Source organism: Bos taurus, chromosome 11 (genome assembly GCF_002263795.3).
Source record: "Bos taurus isolate L1 Dominette 01449 registration number 42190680 breed Hereford chromosome 11, ARS-UCD2.0, whole genome shotgun sequence".
In the NCBI taxonomy this organism is placed as follows: domain Eukaryota; kingdom Metazoa; phylum Chordata; class Mammalia; order Artiodactyla; family Bovidae; genus Bos; species Bos taurus.
The window spans coordinates 13,624,154-13,644,762 of record NC_037338.1 but is presented as its reverse complement, the minus strand read 5'-3'; the positions used below and the strand labels follow the sequence as shown (position 1 = coordinate 13,644,762).

The 20,609-nt window shown below is 43.4% G+C and overlaps 1 protein-coding gene across 1 annotated transcript in view; it reads right to left on the bottom strand.

Moving 5' to 3' along the window:
• Positions 1–20,609, bottom strand: part of ADD2 (adducin 2) — a 125,718-nt gene that overhangs the window by 104,546 nt on the left and 563 nt on the right. The gene's annotated exons all lie outside the window — the stretch shown is intronic.

The following is a 20,609-nucleotide window of genomic DNA, read 5'->3' as shown; positions in this document are numbered from 1 at the left end:
GACACATGTTACTTGGAAACATAAAAGACAGCTGAGTTCATTTATATATAAGAATCTTAATTCCTAGGGTATTTCTTTTAACTGAACTAGAGAAAGGAATGCAATCGTATGGTGGGGTAATGTTTGTCTTGGCATACGGATTCTTTAGAGAAAGGTGTGATAGGAATGGCTAGGTAATGAATGTGTGTCTTCCTTTCTCACCCTTAAAAGAAACTCATACTTGAAAAAAGAATTACTCAAAACATTACAGAATGTGTTGTTATTTTGAAAACAAGTTTATTAAAGATTTCCTTTAAGACAAACAACAGAGCAAAATTGTAATTTAACCTGCTATTTTCCACCCTAAACAACCCAAGATCCTCAGACTGTCTCCACCTGAACTGCCTTCCATCTACCTGACTATGTGCGCTGTTGCTTCCTGAATCCCAGCCGCTTTTCATCATACTTTGAAAGTGTGATAACCAACACTGAGAATGATACTGTCTAAATTGAACAAGGCACAGGAAACCTAGGAAAAGTTTACACCTTGGAGCGTGAAGGTCATTCTCTCAATGTATCCCACAGGTTACAGAAAATTCAGTGATGTCATGAGAAATGAAATAACACAAGGACACAGAAGACACAGTGTCTGCGTAAGGTGCACCATGATACTGTAATTATCAGACAAAAATATTTCAAAATGTTTTAAATGCAAATAGGCCTTGTCAGAAATGGTCTGAGGAAGCCAAAGAGACTATAAATTCTGTAACATGCACACCCTTTGCACATACATTTGCCTGTGCACATTTGCAATAAGATTTGTGCTTTACCAAGGACACAGACACCTTAAAACAAGACCCTCTCTCCTAAGTACCTAAGTATATCAATAGCACTGTTGGCTATCATGTTGACAACAAAGGAGAAAAATGAACTAAAATAATGAATTAGGTTTTTTAAAGTAATAAACGGCAGGTCTATGTAGGGTTACCTAGTTTTACATTTTTCTCATCCAAAAACATGCAATTAATAATCCCATCAACTGTATAGGGTGGTCATAACTAGAATGGTGGTGGTGGTTTAGTTGCTAAGTAGTATCTGACTCTTGGGATCCCATGGACTGTAGCCAGCCAGGCTCCTTTATCCATGGGATTCTCCAGGCAAGAATACTGGAGTGGGTTGCCATTTCCTTCTCCAGGGGATCTTCCTGACCCAGGAATCGAACCCAGGTCTCCTGCATTGTAGGCTATAAATGTATGGCATTGTCTTAGTTCACTTGGGCTGCTTAGACTGGGTGGCTTAGAAACAGCAGAATTTTTTTCCTCGCAGTTCTAAAAACTAGGAAGTTCAAGATCACAGCACCAGCACATTCGGTGTCTGGTGAAAGCCCATTTCCTGGTTCATAGACAGCTGTCTTCTCGCTGTGTCCTCATACGAAAGAAGAGGCAAAGGAACTCTCTGAAGTCTCTCTGAGGTCTCTTTTATAACAGCACTAATCTGTATGCACAAGGGCTCTGCCCATTTGACTTAATCACCTCCTAAAGGTGACCCCTGCCCCAACATCACCACATAAGGGATTGGGTTTCAACATGAGGCTTCCTGGGTGTCATCAGTGGTAAAGAATCTGCCTGCCAAAGGAAGAGACATAAGAGATGCAGGTTCAATCCCTGGGTTGGACGATCCCCTGGAGCAGGAAATGCAATCCACTCCTATATTCTTGAGTGGAAATTCCATGGAGAGAGGAGCTTGGTGGGCCACAGATCATGGGGTTGCAGAGTCAGACCCAACTGAGAGCACCTGTACATACATGCGCATATGAACACTGGGGTGACAGAAACATTCCTTCCATAGCAGTTATTAACAAAGTCCAACATGTAGAATATACTCAGTAAATGCCAGCTACCACTAACATCATGGAGCCAAGTGTAAAGATCTGGGATACGTTTTAGAGGACTGAGCCAATGGCATTTTCTGATGGATTGGATAAGCAAGTGAAGGAAAGATAGAAACCAAGGACAATTCCAAGATTTTTGGCATGAGCAACTGGGAGGATGATATAATGCAGAAAAAAGTGGGTTTGAGGAAAGAACTCAAGAACTCTAACAGGGTTATGTGAGGTTTGGTCTGAGATGCCTCTAGGACATCCACGTGGAAATGTCAAGGAGCCAGTGGGATTACAAGTCTGAAGCCTCACCACTCAATACCGCTCAAAAGACCAGCAGGGTCAGCATCACTCGGGAGCTTGTTGAAAATGCAGAATCTTAGGGCTTCCCTGGTAGCTCAGCTGGTAAAGAATCTGCCTGCAATGCAGGAGACCCTGGTTCGATTCCTGAGTTGGGAAGATCCCCTGGAGAAGGGATAGGCTAGCCACTCCAGTATTCTTGGGCTTCCCTGGTGGCTAAGATGGTAAAGAATCTACCTGCAATGTAGGAGACCTGGGTTTGATCCCTGGGTTGGGGGTATCCCCTGGAAAAGGGAACAGCTACCCATTCCAGGATTCTTGCCTGGAGAATTCCATGGACAGGAGAGCCTGTTACAGTCCACGGGGTTACAGTCCATGGGGTCACAAAGAGTTGGACATGACTAAGTGACTTTCATTTTCACTTTTTTCACTAGGCCCCAGACTAATACAATCAGAATCTGCATTTTAACAAACTCCCCAGGTGATCAGTATGTGCACTAAAGTTTGAGAAGCACTAAGCTACATCAAGGCTGTATACTGTCACCCTGCTTATTTAACTTATATGCAGAGTACGTCAGGAGAAACGCTGGACTGGAAGAAGCACAAGCTGGAATCAAGATTGCCAGGAGAAATATCAATAACCTCAGATATGCAGATGACACCACCCTTATGGCAGAAAGTGAAGAGGAACTAAAAACCTTCTTGATGAAAGTGAAAGAAGAAAGTGAAAAAGTTGGCTTAAACCTCAGCATTCAGAAAATGAAGATCATGGCATCCAGTCCCACCACTTCATGGGAAATAGATGGGGAAACAGTGGAAACAGTGTCAGACTTTATTTTTGGGGGCTCCAAAATCACTGCAGATGGTGACTGCAGCCATGAAATTAAAAGACGCTTACTCCTTGGAAGGAAAGTTATGACCAACCTAGATAGCATATTCAAAAGCAGAGACATTACTTTGCCAACAAAGGTTCGTCTAATCAAGGCTATGGTTTTTCCAGTGGTCATGTATGGATGTGAGAGACTGTGAAGAAAGCTGAGCGCCAAAGAATTGATGCTTTTGAACTGTGGTGTTGGAGAAGACTCTTGAGAGTCCCTTGGACTGCAAGGAGATCCAACCAGTCCATTCTGAAGGAGATCAGCCCTGGGTGTTCTTTGGAAGGAATGATGCTAAAGCTGAAAGTCCAGTACTTTGGCCACTTCATGCGAAGAGTTGACTCATTGGAAAAGACTCTGATGCTGGGAGGGATTGGGGGCAGGAGGAGAAGGGGACGACAGAGGATGAGATGGCTGGATGGCATCACTGACTCAATGGCCGTGAGTCTGAGTGAACTCTGGGAGTTGGTGATGGACAGGGAGGCCAGGCGTGCTGCAATTCATGGGGTTGCAAAGAGTCGGACATGACTGAGCGACTGAACTGAACTGAAGCTAGAGCTCTGGAGATAGAGAGGCTTCGGAGTCATTAGCATTTAAATGGAGTCTGAAGCTAAGACCTGGATGAACTCTCCTATGGAGAGTTTATAAGACGGCTAGGTGGCCCCATGGTAGAGCTATGGGGGTCTTCACATTTAGAGGTCTGATAGAGGGGTGAGGGGAACCACACAGAGGAAGAAAAGGAACAGTCAGTGAGACTAAAGGAAAACCAGGGGAGAAAGGGTTCCTGAAGGCCAGAAAATAGAATGTTTCAAGAAGTGGTCAACTGTGTTGAATGCTGCTGATGAGTCAGGTAAGATATGAACAGGGTAGAGGTGTTTAGGGGCTTCCCTGGTGGCTCAGACAGTAAAGTCTCCTGCCTGCAATGCAGGAGACTCAGGTTTGATCCCTAGGTTGGGAAGATCCCCTGGAGAAGGGAATGGCTACCCATTCCAGTATTCTTGCCTGGAGAGGTATTTAGATACTGCAACATGGAGGTCATCAGTGACCTTGACAAGAGCCATCTCAGTGGTATAGAGAGGACAGGAACCTGAGTGCAGAGAGTGCAGAAGAGGAAGCCAGACAGGGAGCAAAAGCAACTCTTGCGAATTTGCTGAGAACATAGAGCAAAGGGGTAGTAGCTGAGGTGCGTAGGTAGGAGACACTGGAACATGCCTGAATGCCAAGGGGAATGTTGTAATTGAGAGAGGGAGAGAGACAGAGAGGAAAGGTGTTGATTCAGAAAAAGGAAAGACCAATTGCTAGGGAGGTATTTTGAGGTGAGAGGGAAGGGGCGCAGAACATGGAAGCCTCTGATAGAAGCAGGGCCGCTCAGCTTGTTTCTCCACAAAGTCAGAGGCACCCAGCAAGGTGGATGGGGTGGGAAGGGAAGGCGATTTAAAGAAAGGAGGAGCGAATTAGTCATTTTGGAGAGTGAGAAAGTAAGCGACTCAGGACTGCCAGGTAGTCAGGGTGCTTTTTTGAGACGCTTGGCTAAGCATTTAAAAAAACCTCACACTTTCCCATAACATGCTTCATTCCTCCAGAAAACTTCCTGCCCTAATACATGAGCCATCAATTACGAGAAGGTGCATCTTCTCCATCCATCCTCATTATTCCCATGAGCATTTTATTACGTTAAAGGTCACCGTCAGCAGAGCAAGGCTAGACAGGAATCATTGCAGAGCTGCAGCAAGACAGTGATACAAAAGGACAGATGCCTTCTATCCCCTCCGTGAGATTTATGGCTGGGGGTGACACAGGAATCAGTGACATGAACAAACAAGATGTCGCAAGAGAGAAAGTTTTTCCTCCTCATCTCACAATTCACAAGAAGAGCTAGGAGATCCCTCACGAGACGAGGACATTGGTAAACAACACCAGCTAGTATTAATTGCCTTTAATTGAGTTTTGAACAAGCCCCAAGTCAATAATGCCTCCATGGTTACCGCCCTTCCTGCTTGGAAACGAATCTCACTGAACACTGCATGATTCTTTGCAGCACTCCATAATTCAGCTTCATATACCTCCCTTTCTGTGATCCCCAAATCCCAAATCTAAAACCTGCCTCTCCCCTGACCACACAGCTCTCACAGCACACACCTCACACACACCGTGTCTGTGCACAGTATAGACAGCCTCCTCGTGCCTGACAGCCGCCTCCATCTATTTCCGCGGCTTCAAACACCCCACTGCCTTGGGAGAAAACGCCCTCCTGCTAGACTTCCCATCGCTCCTCCCTTTGGCTACCCTCCACCACTCTCCCGGTCACTCCCCTGGTTCACCGACCACTTCAGCTCCTTCCTCCTGAGTGTCTTCCCCTCCAATGCTATCCTTACTCATTACTCATTCCACTCCAGTCTCCACAGCCATGCAGTGATCCACCCAACACCCCACCTCATGTTTTCTCAACCTCTTATGTCAATTATTTCTCCTTTCACCCCAGCCTCAGTCACCCATTCCCATGGGCACATACTTTAGATCTTGCTGTCACCAGCAAGAACTCCACCTCCAACATCTGGAGTTCACACCTTACTCCCTGACCACTCCCTTCCTGTCCAACTACTCAGATACCCCTCCACCAGGAATTCAGTGTCTCCAAGACCTCCCACTCACTTTCTCTCTATCTACTCCCAAACTCCGCCCTTCACATTCCTTCTTATCTTGCTTTAATGAGCTACTCCAGCTGGGTGACCACACCTTTGCAAAATGCCTCTGCCCCTCTGTCCTCCACTATTCTCACGTCACAGAGCCTTCCCTTTGGTCAAACCCTACACCACCTTGCTTCCAGTGTGCATCTGGGCAGTTGACTCTCGCACACAACCACGCCGATGGGACTCATTTCAAAATTCCCTCCACACCTTTGAAATGACTTCTTAACTTTGCCAGGCAACCTGCCCTTCCCCTGTATAGACTCTTCAAGGGGATCATTTCCCACCTTTTCATCTCTCCTCACTTCTCCCCCACGTCCACCTCACCCCCACTCTCAGCCCATGGTGTCATCTCAAACAGCATAATGAAATGCTTGCAATCAGCCAGCATTTCCTCATTGTCCAACCCAGTCCCACTAACCCCCGTGAGTCAGCTCAATACCTCCTCCCCAGAGAGGCCTTCCCTGGCCACTCTGGCTAAGCAGCCTCCTCTGGTCACTCTCTCTCTGGTTACCTGAATTTATCTTGTGCATAACAATATCAGTGCCTGGCACCGTTCATTTGTTTTGTTAGCAGGTTTAGAATCTTTTTCACCTTCCTAGAGGATGATCTTCTAGTTTGCCCCAGCATTCCCAACACCTGGAACACTAGCTGAGCAGTGAGGGTGTTCAGTAAACCCTTCTCGACTGACTGATATTCATAGTTAAACCACACAAACCTACCTACAACTGTGATAAATTACTCATTGTTGCTAGTTTACCTCAATCATAGTTAAAATAAAAAAAAAAAAAGTGTACCACTGTAAGATGCCCATAACATAAAATTTACTATCTTAACTGACAGTTCTTAAGAGTAAATTTCAGTGATATTAAATACATTTATAATGTTGTGCAGCCATCACCACCATATACTCCATAAATCTTTTCATCTTGTAAAACTGGAACTCTGCAGCCATTGAACAATAACCATCCATTTCCCCTACCCCAGCCCCTGGCCAACACTGTTCTACTTTCTGTCTCTGATTTTGACTGCTCTCAGCACTTCATATAAATGGAATCATAGAGTATTTGTCTTTCTGCGATTGACATGTCCTCAAGGTTCATCCATGTTGTAGTACATGTCAGAATTTCTTTCTATGACGGGACATTATTCCACTGTATGTATATACCACATTTTCCTTGTCCCTTCATCCATAGACAGACACGTGGGTTGCTTCCATGTTTTAGTTCATGTGACTAATGTTGCTAGAAACATGAGTGTGTCAGAATCTTTTCAGGTCCTTATGTCAATAAAATTTAAATATCCATTTCCTTGAATACCTTTTATTTAACTCTCCCCCCTTCCCCCAGTTAACAGTAGGGCTGCCATCTGGGCTAAAAGTCTCTATTTTAAAGAGGTATTTATTTAGTGACTAAAAGTATAAAGGCAAGAACTTGAAGTAAGCAAATTTTTTAAATGGAATCAATATGATGGCTTATTATAACCGTCTTCCTCCCTTCCTCTCTCCCCTCTAGGGAGCAGCCCCTCATAGTACAGACCACATCATCCTCCAGATAAGAGTTCCAGAAGCAGCCTGTGGTGGAAGGATCAGGTACCCCAGCTGAATCACTCCCTGGCATCACCTTTCTCTTGGCAACTCTCCCCCCATGCCCCATTCACTTCCCCTGTTAAGCTTCTGCTTCCCCTTTGAGACTAAGGAAACACCCTTTCCCTGCTTACCTTTGAATGGCAGAGCACTGCTGATATTTAAAAGACAAGAAGAAACAAAACAGAGCTACTGTGGCATCTAAGCAAATGAAAAGATGTTTAGCAGCATTGATCATCAGGGAAATGCAAATCAAACACACAATGAGATATTACACCTATCATGATAGATAACATTTTTTTTTAAAAAACTAACAATACCAGGTGCAGAGCAACTAGAACTCTCATACATTGCTGGTGGGGATACAAAACGGTACTGTCGTTTTGTAAACCACTTGACAATTTTTTTTATAAAGTTAAGCATACACTTTCAGTTCAGTTCAGTTCAGTCGCTCAGTCATGTCCGACTCTTTGCGACCCCATGAATTGCAGAACGCCAGGCCTCCCTGTCCAACATCAACTCCCAGAGTTCACTCAAACTCATGCCTATCGAGTCAGTGATGCCATCCAGCCATCTCAACCTCTGTTGTCCCCTTCTCCTCCTGCCCCCAATCCCTCCGAGCATCAGGGTCTTTTCCAATGAGTCAACTCTTCGCATGAGGTGGCCAAAGTATTGGAGTTTCAGCTTTAGCATCAGTCCTTCCAATGAACACCCAGGACTGATCTCCTTTAGAATGGACTGGTATACTGCAATCCCACTCCTAGGTATTTAACCAAGAGAGTTGAAATTTTATGTTTATACGAAGACCAATAGGCCAATATATACAGTGGCTTTATTCACAAACATCAAAAACTGGAAATATCCAAATGTCCTTTAATGGGTGAAGGGTTAAACAAATTGTGGTACAGCCATCCAAACAAATATTACTCAGCAATCAAAAGAATGGACTACGAACATTTGTAATAACATGGATGAACCTCAAAAATATTACACAAAGTGAAAGAAGTCAGACACAAAAGGCTACACTGTATGATCTCATTTATATGACATTCTGGAAAAGGCAAAACCAAAAACAGATGATGGCTGTCAGGGGTTATAGGTGAGAGGAGAAGATTCACTTCAAAGGGCATGAGGGAATGTTTTTATATTTTGACTGTGGTGGTAGCTACATGACTGTATGCATTTATCAAAATTCATAGAAGTATACATCTAAGGAAGTGAATTTTACTATACATATATTATATTATATATAACATATATAATATCTTAGAAAGCTTGCCTTTTTTTTAAAAAAGCACAAGTAAAGTAAAATGTGACCATCTGTATATTACTGGGAGACACAATAGGAAATAATAACAGCAACAGAGCAAGCCATTTTTAAAGAACTGGTTTCCAATCCTACAGTACAGCCTTCCAGCCTTGAAAGAACCTGAGTATGATGCAGTGCTTTGCCTGGCATTTCTAGGTTCCTTTCAAGGTGCCACCTAGGAGCCAGGCAAGCATCCATTTCAGCCCCTCTTTGAAAAGGGCACAAAAGACCTCCTGATCCATAGCCACCTGGGCCCTCTGATTGGCAGAATCAAAATGACAGACATCCTGGAAGGCAGAGCCCACCCTGCTGCCTCGCGCCCGTGCCTGCCCTACACCACCTCCCAAGTACAGCAGTAGACAGGTGACTAAACTCTGTGCCGTGTACCATGGGGATTACAGAGCAGGAAGGGAGACCTTCTCAAAACTGGAGTAATTCTGAATGATTATTTTAACAGGTAATGGAGAACCTCAAATAGGAGAGACACCAAGCCAGGTACAGATCGGATTGTGGACTTGCTCTGCAAATCAAAGCCCCGCTTTCCTGGCCCAGCTCCTCATTTCCCAGTGGACTTGACCTTTCTTGTGGCTGCAGTCACCCATCCATAAAATCTCGATGAGCCCAATTCACAGTAATAAAAGCAAGGCTCCCTTGCATAACTAAAGCTAGAGATCTGCTTTATAACACTGTCAGCCTGATTAAGGATTGCCTTCTGCATGTTCCCAGTTGCAGAATTTATGGATTTGTGTCCCACTATTATAAGTCAACTAATAGATTTGTCATTTAACAGTGTTCTCTAGCCATTTTCATTTTGTGTTTGAAGTTGACTAATGTTTAACATCATGATTAAGATGAAAGTTTCCAATTTTAATAAAAGAGCAAACAGTACAAAACAGTAGATGTTCTTTAATTATGGAAAATGTTGAAAATATACAAAGTTAGAGAGCACACCATAATGAACCCTAAGTACCTATCACCTAGCTTCAGAGTAGATTGTGGTTTGCCCAGGAGAGACCTCGATATGCCTCTTGTTCCCTTGTAATTATTGATAGCACCTCCTTTAGCTCTAAAAAGTGCCAGTTTAGGTGATCATTTACACTCAACCCCAACAGTGGTCAACTCATGCACTACTTTAGTTCACCTCCAACCCCACCATCCACCACGAAAAAAAGATTCTGTTGAGACAAACCCTAGACATAGTATTACTTCCCCCACAAACATGATAGGCTTTGAAAATGAGATTTTAATTCTTTGACAGCCTTAACTTAATATAGCTTCACTCCAGAATTAAATATAACAAATAGTGGCTTCAAAGCTGGTGACAGTTTTACAGCCTGTAACTTTAACAGAGTTAAGATAGATGTTAAGACAGTTAAGTAAGATTCCCAAAACTGTTTTCAGTCTTGATGTTCATTGCTAAGGCTGAAAAATGAAGCAACAATTTCCAAATTAAATGAACACAGAGAGACAACTGGAATTTCTTATGCCTTATAACTCCAGATTTACTTTCTGAACAAAGAACTGTTGGCAAGTCCTTCCTTCTCAACCAGGTAAAAAAAAGGCCAACAGCCCTTCCCCTGTGAGACTATAACCCATTACTTTCACTGAAAGAAAGTTCACTTACTTTCTCTGTGACTTCTTTACTTTCTGGGTCTATATCAAATGTACTGTCAACTCTGACAAATGGTCTTCCGTAGCACTTGGGCAACAACTGTGATACAGGTTCCTAGAAGAACTTTTCATCTTCTCTTCATTTTTATCCCAATCTCTTTTAGACTATTAGCCAAGCTCTTCTTTCTAATTTGCCATTTCCACTTTTCTGGAGTGGCTAAAGAGAAACAAACTGCACTCATAAGAATTGTGTATAAACTAAATGCTAATCATCTTTGAATAGAAGAATGCATCAATGTTTCTGGACTGTTCTAGATAGCAGAAAATATTGGAATTGAGTTGATAAGTACGGTACAGATTTGGAAACATTTTTATAACGAGGAAAAGCAAATCTCACCAGGGTTTGAATTTAAATCACGGCCATGCCAATAGTTTACTATGCATGACTTGATTGAAAATTAATGTCCTTGGCTTCTAATTCAAGATGGCAAGCCTAATCCCACCATGTTTCTCTCTCTTCTTGGACTCCTTAAATTGATCATAACAGAATAAAAATACATAAAACCTACAATGACAAAGTAAAAGTATATGATTAACAGAGAAGAGATTTCAACAGGTTTCTGGAGAACAAAAAGCAGATGGAGAACTGGTGACTAATGGTTGAAAGCAGAAGAAGCCTAGATTTCAGGCACAGGATATTGGAGCCAAGGAGGCAGATGATCTGTCTGGCAGAGCCCTAAAAGTGTTCTGGATTCTGAGATGGCAGGTGTTATGGACGGGGGGAATTAAAAAAGAGACTAGACACAAGGGCACAAATGCAGTCTCTACATGGAGGAGCAGACCCTGCCCATCCCCTCTCCCACCCCCAACACACAGTGGTTCACAGCCAGGCACCCAGCTGTAGTTACCTCTGTATGTCAGAACAGTATACACATACTTTCGCTTCTGAATTTATCAACTTGACCTCTGGGTTAGTCTTCTTAGGAAACTGTCTGCACTGCAGGAGGAGAACTAGAGCAGCTCTGATGGTACCGGTGCTCTCAGGATAACAGAATCCATTTGAACTTCCCCCTGGAAGCATTTTCCACTTAGTGGTCCAAGGGTTGAGATATTGGAGCCAGTGAGAAAGAGATGAAATCCTAGCATGTTATTTATCACGCAGTGAGCAATATCAACCCAGTTAGATAATGAACACTTGAACAGTTTTCATCTTTTAGAATTACCTTATAGACAAATCATAGAGACCAGCTATGATGATGGAACAGTCAGTTCAGTGGCTCAGTCTTTGCGACCCCATGGACTGCAGCACACCAGGCCTCCCCGTCCACCACCATCTTCCAGAGTTTGCTCAAACTCATGTCCATGGAGTCGGTGATGCTATCCAATCATCTCATCCTCTGTCATCCCCTTCTCTCGCCTTCAATCTTTCCCAGCATCAGAGTCTTTTCAAATGAGATAGTTCTTTGCATCAGGTGGCCAAAGTATTGGCACTTCAGCTTCAGCATCAGTCCTTCCAATGAATATTCAGGGTTGATTTCCTATAGGATTGACTGGTTTGATCTCCTGGCAGTCCAAGGGACTCTCAAGAGTCTTCTCCAACACCACAGTTCAAAAGCACCACTTCTTCAGCGCTCAGTTTCTTTCAAACTCTCACATCCATACATGACTACTAGAAAAATCATAGCTTTGACTAGACAGACCTTTGTTGGCAAAGTAATGTCTCTGCTTTTTAATACGTTGTCTAGGTTGGTCAGGGCTTCCCTGATAGCTCAGTTGGTAAAGAATCTGCCTGCAGTGCAGGAGACCCCTGTTTGATTCCTGGGTCAGGAAGATCCACTGGAGAAGGGATAGGCTAACCACTCCAGTATTTGGGGGCTTCCCTTGTGGCTTAGTTGGTAAAGAATCCACATGCATGTGGGAGACCTGGGTTCAATTCCTGGGTTGGGAAGATCCCCTGGAGAAGGGAAAGGCTACCCACTCCGATATTCTGGCCTGGAGAATTCCATGGACTGCATAGTCCACGGGGTCACAAAAGAGCTGGACACGACTGAGGGACTTGCACTTTCACTAGGTTGGTCATAGCTTTCCTTCCAAGGAGCAAGCATCTTTAATTTCATGGCTGCAGTCACCATCTGCAGTGATTTTGGAGCCCAGAAAATAAAGTCTGTCACTGTTTCCATTGTTTCCCCATCTATTTGCCATGAAGTGATGGGACTGGAATGAATAATTTCTTGATTTTGATAATGCAAGCAAATGCATGACTAGAGGGAAGGAAGAAGTGGGCAAAGAGAGCGAGTAGTGATATCCTTATCTTAGAGTAGAGAGTCAAGTGACCCAACTACCAGTCCACGGAATGAGAAACCTGGTTTTAATAAATGCATTGTCTGGTGTGACAGGTATGATGAGAAGAAAGCTAGAGAGGAGATGTAGGTGTGGCCTAAACTACATCCTTGACTTTCATGGCAGGAATTCACTACATGATGATCAAAGCTGATAAATTCAGAAACAGCAGTATATGCATATTATTTTGAGATACAGAAGTAACTATAACAGAACAGAAAGCACAGCTAAAATTGGTTTGCCTGTGGATAAAGGATTTGGGGAAGGGCAGGGATTGTTGCTCTCTGTTAGAAGCCCTTCAGTTCTATTTGATTTCTTAACTGTACATATGCATTGCCTTAGAAACAATAAAAATTGGGGGACAGGTGACAAAGGGAAAATAATGGTATGTTTTACGAAATACAAGAAAGGAAGTTTCACACAATATAATATGCAGTCAGAACAAGCATGGAATGGGTTAAGCTGGATGCTGCATAACTATGGTAACAGATGTAGCTAATTTAGGGTACAAATGATCTAAGAGAAGGGTAGTGTGGAGAGGGAAGGAGAATAAATTCTAAATAAAGGAATGCTGAGATAACCAACATAGATGTTCCGCCACCTGGCACAAGTAAAGAGGGAAGGGACTGAAGCTGCCCCTATTTTTCTGATGTCTTTCACCATAGATGTTTAAAAGTAAAGCCAACAGATTTGTATATGGGTGCCATGCAGGTAAAGAAAGCAAACACAATGGTATTATACTCGATAAAATAATATAGAAGAAAACCATGTCTGTTAAATAAAATTCTGTCTTCATAAAGTCCCCATGCATTTCAAAGTTTAATAACTTCATCTGTTCTTTGAGAAAAACAATTTATAAATGACATTTAAATGCACAAGGATTGGCTTTCCCTTCAATAAAATGATTCACAATTGAGCATATCCAGTTAACTACACCTTTCAAGATTCCAAAGAAAAATAAAAATAGGAACAAATTTGCATCACTTTTGGTTACCAGGAAGACTGCCATCCACGCAACAGAATCTGTGAGGAACTGACATCTTTGTAACTTGATTCTTCCCAACCAGGAACATGGCGTTTGATTTCTGGAGTAAATATTAGTAGTTCATATTCTGTTTGAAAACTGTCTATTTCATCAAGATTTTCACATATGTTAGGATACAATAATGCATAGTGTTTTTATGATTTCAAATCTCTTTTTCCTTCCATATATCCTTTCTAGTATTGTTAATTATTTTCTTTTAATTAGGCTTGCTAGAAGTTGTCTATTTGGTTGGCTTTTTAAAAGAGCCAACTTGCCAGATAAAAAGTAGGAGGAGGGCACGTAAGGTGGAAGGAAGAGCCTGTGGGGGGTGGATGGAGAAGGGGAATGTCCAGAAAGGTGGTCCAGCCTGCATCTCCAAAGAAGGAGAAGTAAAGCTGTCCAGGTAGGTAAGGAGTTTGGGGTTCATCCTAAAGGATTGACAAGATTGGATTTTTGCTTTGGAAAGATGGAAGGAGGGAGGTCAGGCTGTATGTGGGGAAGAGAAGCAGGAAGCTCTGGAGAAAACCGGATTTCTAGCCGACAGTATGGCTGACTGAAACAGAAGCCCAGGCAAATTAGACCAGCAGGATGGAGGGCAGCCATATCAACGCAGGGACCAAAGTCTAGCTGGGCTTCATGGAAGTTACAGAACTGGAATCGCTGTGGCCACCTCAAGACAGCCAAGTGGCTCCTTCTATAAACTGGTGAGGGGTGTAGGGGATGACCTGTGGTCTCTCCTCACCCTGACACCGTCCCCTCTTTGGCCTCATATGGCTACCAGCCCTAAGGTTCCAGGTCCTCACCGGTCCATACCTGGTCCAATCAGCTCTCTGTGTGGGAGGATGCAGCGCAGGGGGTCAGATGGTCCTTAGTGCTTCTAGTCACTGAAACCCAAGGAATTTGTACTTGGCTTGATAAGTTTTTTCCAGACACTTCCAGGCTGGGCCCAGGGAAAACTATTCCAAATATGATATAGTGCTCAGTCACTCAGTCATGTCTGACTCTCTGCAGCCCCATGGACTGTAACTTTCCAGGTTCCTCTGTCCATGGGATTCCCTAGGCAAAAATACTGGAGTGGGTTGCCATTTCCTTCCCCAGGGGATCAGCACTGAAATTTTTTTTCCGGCAACCACATCCTAAATTCTCTGGCCTCCAGGTCCTGCCTGGGTTGTTTGAGAGTTGAGGCCCTGGGGCAATCAACTAAGTTAGGGTATTTACTGCTGGACCAAGTGGCATTTATCTATGTATTTATGTATCTTAATTTTTAGCTGCAAGTGTGCGGTTGATGCAAACCAACCTGGTTTGAAGCTTTACTGGGGGCTCCCTTGGCACATGTCAAGACTGGATGCCCTGACACTCAAGGTAGAAAGTGCTGACAGCATTCCTAGAGCCTTCTGATTTATACCCCAATCTCACCCTAGCAACACCATAACCCCTCCAGGCCCGGTGCATTGAGCCTGGGGACTATTCTAGGAGGTAACTGGGAGAACATGACTGCCTCTTCCCAGGAGGATGCCTTATTGAATCATGGGATGGATACTGCTGGCTGGCACCATCTGCACCATCTCTTCTGGAGAGTCCTTAAAGAATCTGGGCCTCTGGTCTGTTCTCTCCCTGTTCTCTAAAACTAAAATAGATCTGTCTTCCTTTGCCTGGCACTATCCCAGTGTTTGCACTGAAAGTGCTCCATCCCAGGAGTCCTAGGCAATCAGGATTCTAAGTAACACACCATCAAATATAATTCTGTGTGTGTGTGTGTATAAATGCATATGTCTTTGATATGTGCATATCAACAGGAAAGCTATCAAAAATATGATTATAGTGGGAGACTAACATATTTCTTATAATCTTTGACAGATCATAGGTATGAAGAAAATTTTAGAATAGATTTGAATATAACCAGTAAACTTGTTTTAATCCAAACAAACATTGTACTCCACAGAGAACAGACTTTCTTTTCACCTCACTCAATAATATTGACAAACCTTTCATTTGTAGTTTATTCTAGAAAATAGACCAAGATGAATTTTTGCTGGAAGCTTACCATTCCATAGATGCTCTTTGAGTTCAGAGGATTTTGATGCTGTTGTTAAAGACAGAGGCAAGCTTTGGTGTTACTGCCTTAAAATTCTTTCAAGCTAAAACTATGTCAGTCAAGGTATATGGGGTCAAATTTGGGGCCACAATCTCTCTTCTAGAAACTCAAAATTCTATCCGAAGAATCTTGAGTCTGTCCTTGAACCCAATTCAAAATGCTTGAATTTTATAGAAATCCTTTTTGAAAAAAAATCTTATGAACCAAAGGTTGACCTAAATCACTTTATTAAAATATAACTTAAATATGTACATTCAAAAAGACCAGTTCTAAATACTTGAACTTTATAACTTTTATATAAGCAGAATGCAAAAATGAATGTGGAAATAAACACAACTATCCAACTTTAAAATGTCAAATTAATAAAATTTATTTACTGAAACAGATAATATTGTTTTGATGAAACTAAAATACCATTTGGGTTTAACAATAGAAAGGTGCAGCTTCAGGTCTAGTTACTACATGTTCATGCTCAGTTGCTTCAGTCGTGTCTGGCTCTTTGTGACCCTATGGACTGTAGTCCACCAAGCTCCTCTGTCCATGGGATTCTCCAGGCAAGACTACTAGAGTAGGTTGCCGTGCCCTCCTCCAGGGGATCTTCCCAACCCAGGGCTCAAACCCACGTCTCTTATGTCTCCAGCATTGGCAGGCGGGTTCTTTACCATTAATCTTAACCACTGGAACACCAGGGAAGTCCTACTACATGTTGCTGCTGCTGCTAAGTCGCTTCAGTTGTGTCCGACTCTGTGCGACCCCATAGACGGCAGCCCACCAGGCTCCCCCGTCCCTGGGATTCTCCAGGCAAGAACACTGGAGTGGGTTGCCATTTCCTTCTCCAATGCATGCAAGTGAAAAGTAAAAGTGAAGTCGCTCAGTCATGTCATTACCACTACCTAAATATTTACTTCAATGTACTAATGCAGACAATACATAAACGATGCAAAACAATATTAATAACCTCAAAAATGTGTTTCCTACTTGAAGATAATCAGGTATCATAATTTAAAATTCTGGTATCAAAAAAGAATGGATAAGACTTCAGGGGCCCAGTGGTTAGGAAACCACCTGCCAATGTAGAGGACACGGGTTGCCTGTACATGTCTTGGGGCAACTGAGCCCACAACCACTGAACCCACACTCTAGAGCCCCTGAGCTGCAATAAGAGAAGCCAACCACCGTGAGAAGCCGGCGCACCACAGCACACCCTGCTCACCGCAACGACAGAAAGCCCAGATGCAGCAATGAAGACCCAGTGCAGCCCTTTATAGCAAATAATAAATATTTTTTAAAGGATGGATTTATGTTTATGTATAACTGAATCACTTTGCTGTATACCTGAAATTAACACGACATTGTAAATCAACTATATTCTAATATAAAACAAAAATTAAATTTAAAAAATTCTGACACCAAACCATCCTGGCACACTTACATAAATGAAGTGCCACTTCATTAATAAAACAGTATGAATGCTAACATTCAGTGAACATAGTTTTTCACATGTAATACCTCCAATCCTCACAATCTTACTGTGAAATCAATGCTGCATATTTATCCACATAGTATCATAGGCACAGAGAGGTTGAGTAACTTGTCCAAAGTCTCACAGCTAAGAAGTGGAAAAATGGATTTGAAGTCAGGCTGTCTGGCTCCTCTTAACCATTACACCAAATTGCTGGTCTCATTGCTTTGGACATAAGGTACTTATTGAGAAATAACTAAATCTGCATTAAATCAAGATCTAATCCAATTATTCTAAAACCAGCAACAGTAACTTTTTCCTTGCATTTTTACTGCAACACCTGCTGCTAATAAATTGCTGCAACTCAGTCCATGCCAAGGTGGAACTGGCAGGAGAGCTTCATTCCTGGCCAGAATAGCAGTGGTCGCCGGGAGCTGTTCTTTTGAATCTAGCAAACCTGTGCCCTGAGTGGACTCACACACACATGCACACACACCCATCTTAGTTTAAACTCCCCTCCCCCTCACCCGTGCTGTGGCCCAGCCCCCAGGCCTGCCCCTGGCCCACCTGGGAAGACACAGAGGCAAACAAAGGCCCCAGCATTGTTCTGGGGGTTGCCATGAAGATCATATAGAACACAGTTTTAATATTCATTATGTAAGATCATCACTGAAATAAAGCCACTACAGTTTAGAGAATACACAAGTCCCTCAAAATACAATATTCTCAGAACCTCAGGGGTTCAAGAGATCTGTGGGGGTGATATCAGGATCCCTCACACTAAGGGACACTCTAAAAATGGCAAAGTAAAACCTATCTGACAAGGACATTATTTCAAACACTGCTTCATACCTGAAAAATGTTCCTTCTTGCTCTTAAAATCAAAAATGGTTATGCATCTCTGCAGAAGTTTTTATTCTGTGTTTTTATGTCTGGACGTGTGATGTTTTGCATTTCATGCTTTTCCTGCACAGCTCTTCTCACATCTTGTAACCAGATATTTGTTTGAGAGATGTCTTCATGAAACTCCATCTCTTGCATTTGGCTGTAAGTGTTGTCAGGGCAGAGACCACATCTGCCTGCTTCATTCCTTTCTTTCCAGCGTCTCACAGAGCCTGTGCGTAGTAGGTCCTCAGTGAATATTTGTTGAGTGAATGACTCCATGAATAAACAAAGCCCATGAACCATGGGCTTGTCAACTTCCCTTTTAGTATGAGTTGCTAGAAAGTTCAGAGTTGGATTTGTTTGCTCCTCACATGTTTGCCTGGTGGCTCAGACGGTAAAGAATCTGCCTGCAATGCAGGAGGCCCAGGTTCAATCCCTGGGTCAGGAAGATCCCCTGGAGAAGGGAATAGCTACCTACTCCAGTATTCTTGCCTGGAGAATTCCACGGACAGAGGAGGCTGGCGGGCTACAGTCCATGAGATCACAATGAGTCAGAAACAACTGAGCAACTGACACTTTTCTCTTTTTACTCTCAAATGTTTGTATTTTCACATTAGCCTCATTCTTAACACAATTTTATGTCTCTACCTTTAGTTTCCTTTTTCTTTCCCATCTACTTCTAAGTCTGTCTTGCTGTATTTTATGAATCTCTGTAAACTGTCTTAAATTCCGTGTAGAACAAGGTAGGTGATAAATATATTTATCGGAGTTTTTTCATAAGTATTCAAAATCTTAACCCTAAACCCTCTGCCAACAAACACATTAGATCATCTGCAAACTCTTAAGAAAAGCTGAGTTTTACTAATTCCAGCACCATGTTGATATTTAAAGTAAATTCAACTCAAGCTTAGAAAACACATACAATATGTCATTTCGGGCAGTCTTGTATATTTTGTATGTGACAAGCACATTTCTAATCAGGTGAGATAACTGGGTGGACAAGAAAGAACATCAGGCTCGCTACAGAAATGGTATGGATTGCGGATCAAAGGGTGATTTATCTCTAGTGGTTCTCCAAAATGTATTGACATCATACTAATAATGAAAAGCTTTCTTTTGCTGTACGCTTTTAGGATGGGGAGATGGGGAGTGAAAGTAAATTGGGGTGTCTGGGCAAGATGTTGGTCCACAGGCAGAATGAAGGTAGAACATTATAAAGGAGAAATATTAAATGGCTTAACCCCTTTTTAAAATCTCCAACATATATTCTTCCTATGTCGGTAGGAGGGGTGACTGGCAAATCTGGAAACTTCACAGCTATTTTCCGTGGTCCTACTCATTTATAATTTAAAGGGCTTTCACTTCAAGTGTTAGCAACTATTTTCCCCTTAAAATGAAACATCATTTTCAAATGCCATTTATGAAGATGTCCCTCATTGCACAAGTTCAACGTCTCCTGTACCTCCACTAGATCCACACCCTAGATATGAAAGGAGGGTGTCCACCTTTCCCATCATTTGTTCCTGCCAGGACGCTGGAAATCCCTCATTCCAGGTTAATCAGAAAGCACAAAACGTCCCTTTAGGAAACTGATTTGATTTCTAGTATTTATAAGGCTCATTTGAGTCCGTTGAATCTTAGCCAACAAACTGCAAGAGGAGGGAAGAGTGGGCGTGAAGAAACAGATGGGTAATAATCATGTGTCAAAGATAAATGACAATTTTCAGAAGAATTTGATAGGGTGTGGGCTTGGGGCTTTTTTTTCCCCTCCTTCTTTTCCTGTCTCTCTCTCTCAGTCCTCTCGGTCTCTCTCTCCCCATCCTACCCTCTTTTTGTTCCTTTTTTTTTTTTTTTTTTTGTCTGGGGGTGGAGATAAGAGAAGAAAAGAAAGGGGGAGAAAAGGCAAGACAATAGGCTAGACCCGAGCGCCTGATCAGCATCCTAAAGCAATCTGCCCCTCCCTTCCTCCCAACACCAGGTAGGCTGGCTGTGATCGCGACTTCAAAACAAGCAGCCGCTGGCCCCCGCCTCCAGGTGGAGCGTGGCCTCCTACTGGGTGCAGGAAGGGACAGGAGGTGGGGGAGGAGATGGGAAGGAAGACAAACTGTGATAGATGGTCTGGCTGGCCCGATCTTCTCGGGGACAGTGGCCTTTTTTCCCTCCAAAGTGGTGCGGTCGCGTAAAAATTCAAACCCATTGGGGTCGGCTCACGTTCTAGCGCTCCTGCTCCCAACGCCGGCAGCTGCCGACGCCGCACCTGCCGACCCCTCAGCTACCGCGGCGCCAAGGCGATGGCGAGGCCTTGGGGAGCGCGCCCAACCCGGCCGAAGGCGCTGGGCGGTTCCGCGGAGGGCGGTGGCTCAGAGGAGCGTGAAGGGAGGCGCGGCCCCATAAAGCGAGGCTTGCAGCCCGCCAGCCCGGCGGGACTGAGAAGAAAGCCCCACCTGGCAGGCGCTGCGCTCGGGGCGCGTGGGTCCGCTGGTCCCCAAGCAGAGGCCAGCGGTGGGCACCCCGCTTCCCAAAGAACGTCCGATGTTACATCAGCAACAGAAACCTTTAGGCATAGCACAGCCGCGGG